This window comes from Nannospalax galili, unplaced genomic scaffold (assembly GCF_000622305.1).
Source record: "Nannospalax galili isolate Female #2095 unplaced genomic scaffold, S.galili_v1.0 scaffold2324, whole genome shotgun sequence".
Lineage (NCBI taxonomy): Eukaryota > Metazoa > Chordata > Mammalia > Rodentia > Spalacidae > Nannospalax > Nannospalax galili.
The window spans coordinates 334967-337930 of record NW_008351545.1 but is presented as its reverse complement, the minus strand read 5'-3'; positions in this window follow the sequence as shown (position 1 = coordinate 337930).

Genomic DNA, 2964 nt, shown 5'->3' with positions numbered 1-2964 from the left:
CAAGGGCTTCCAAAAGCATCTCTCTATTGGGTTCCTCCTCATTTTTCTTTTTGTCTTCCAAGGCTGGACTAATTGGCTGAGAAGAGTGGCTGGATACTCAGGTAAGGGTCCAGTGACCCTGCTTAGCACTCCTTTAATGAATGAGCACAACCATCAACAAGCCCAATTGTGACTATGTTTAGCGATCAGGCTCAGCCGAATTTGTGATGATGTCAGTTATTTCATGCAGAAGGGACTGCTGTATAGCATCATCTTATTAAAAGGACTTGGAATTTAAAAGGATTTGGTGATAGGAGCCACATATGAGGGAGAACATACATCGTTTGCTCCAAAATATCCGGATAAAACCCCTCTGCTGACTTTTTTTTTTTCCAATCTCAGCTGCTTCCTCATTGCAGTCAGTGCCCCTGTCTTTTTAAGTGCATTTAGAGTAATTGTTTGTTTGCTTTTTTGTTTGTTTGTTTGTTTGTTTTTGTCTTTTTGAAGCAGGGTCTCTCTGTAGTCCTAGGTGTCCTGGAACTATGTAGACCAGGCTGGCCTTGAACTCAGGGAGATCCACCTGCCTCTGCCTCCTGAGTGCTGGGATTAAAGATATGCACCACCACACCCGGTTAGGTTCATTTTAGTTTTTTAAGACTTCTCCACACTGTTTTCCATAGAGGCTTCACGAGTTTGCAATCCCACCAGCAGTGAATAAACGTTCCCCTTTCTCCACATCCTTGCCAGCATTTGGTATCATTTGTTCTCTTGATCCTAGCCAGTATGATTGGGGTAAAGTGATACCTTAGGGTGGTTTTAATTTACATTTACCTAATTACTAATGATGTTGAATACTTTTTGAGATGTTTCTTAGCCATCTTTATTTCTTCCTTTGAGAACTTTCTGTTTAGATCTTTAGCCCATCTTTTAATTGGGTCAATTGGTTTCTCGATTCTTTGTTTAACCTCTGTTAGACGTGTCACTGGTGAAGTTTTTCCCATTCTGTGGGTTTTCTCTTCACTTTTGTGATTGTCTCTTTTGCTGTACAGAAGCTTTTTAGTTTAATGAGGTCCCACTTGTTGATTACTGACCTTAATTCCTGGGCAACTCCTGCCTGATTTAGAAAATCCTTTCCTACACCTATATCCTGTAAGTTACAGCCAATATTGTCTTCTAATAGTTTCAGGGTTTCCAGTTTCACATTGAGGTCTTTGATCCATTTGGAGTTGACTTTTGTGCAAGGTGAAAGATAAGGATCTAGTTTCATTCTTCTTCTACAGGTGGAGATCCAGTTTTGCCAGCACCATTTGTTGAAGATGCTGTCTTTCCTCCATTGTGCGTTCTTGGCATCTTTGTCAAATATCAGGTGGCTGAAATTGCATGTACTCAGGTTTGGATTTTCAATGATGTTCCATTGATCTATGTGTCCAGTTTTGTGCCAGTAATATGCTGTTTTTATGGCTATGGCTCTGTAGTATACTTTGAGAACTGGTACAGTAATCCCACCAACGTTGCTCTTTGTGTTCAGGGTTGCTTTGGCTATCCGGGGTCTTTTGTGCCTCCATATGAATTTAAGGATGGATTTTTCTAATTCTGTGCAGTATGTCTTGGGGATTTTTATTGGAATTACATTGAATTTATATATTGCTTTTGGTAGAATGGTCATTTTAATATTAATTCTTCCAATCCATGAACATGGGAGGTCCTTCCATCTCCTGGTGTCTTCCTCAATCTCTTTAATGATTTAAAATTTTCATTGTAGAGATCTTTGGTGTCTTTCATTAGATTTATTCCAAGATATTTTAATTTTTTTGCAGCTATTGTGAAGGGGAGCATTTTCCTGTATTCTTTCTCCAGTTGCTTGTTATCGATATATAGAAAGACTACTGATTTTTGTAGACTGATTTTATAACCTGCCACTATACTGAAAGTGTTGATCAGTTCTAGGAGTTTTCTGGTGGAACTTTTGGGATCTCTTAGGTATATTATCATATCATCTGCAAAAAGTGATAGTTTGACCTCTTCCAATTAGTACTCCTTTCATTTCTTTTTCCTGTCTTATTACCCTAGCAAGAGTTTCAACCACTATATTGAAAAGGAGTGGAGATAGTGGACATCCTTGTCTGGTTCCTGATTTTAATGGGAATGCTTCCAGTTTTCCTCCATTTAGAATGATATTGACTGTGGGTTTGTTGTTGAGGTATGTTCCCTCCAGTCCAGTTCCCTCTAGGACTTTGAACATAAATGCATGCTGACTTTTATCAAAAGCCTTTTCTGCATCTATTGAGATGACAATGTGATTTTTGTCTTTGAGTCCATTTAATATGATTAATGGTGTTTATTGACTTGCATATATTGATCATGGTGAATGATCTTTTTGATGTGTCTGTATGAGGTTTGCAAGTATTTTGTTGAGAATTTTTGCATCCATGTTCATTAAGGATATGGGTCTATAGCTTTCTTTTTTGGTTGTCTTTACTTGGTTTGGGTATTAGAGTGATGCTGGCTTCATAGAAGGAATTTGGGAGTTCTCCCTCTGTTTCTCTCATTTTGAATAATTTAAGTAGTATTGGTTGGAGGTCTTCTTTAAATGTCTGGTAGAATTCTGCTGTAAATCCATCTGGGCTTTTTTAGTTGGGAGGCTTTGTATTACTGTTTCAATTTCCTGATAGCTTATGGGTCTGTTTAAACTGTTGATCTCTTCTTGGTTTAACTTTAGAGGTTCCCATGATTTCAGATAGCCATCCATTTCTTTCAGACTTTCAGATTTAGTAGCGTTTGGATCTTTTGAGTTTCTGTTGTGATGTTTCTCCTTTCACCTCTGAATTTTTTTTTTATGTGGATTTGCTCTTTCTTTCTTTTGGTTAACTGGGCTAAGGGTCTGTCTATCTTGTTTATAATTCCAAAGAACCAGCTCTTAGATTCACTGATTCTTTGTATTGTTTTCTTTGTTTCTATTTCATTAATTTCTGCTCTGATTTTTGC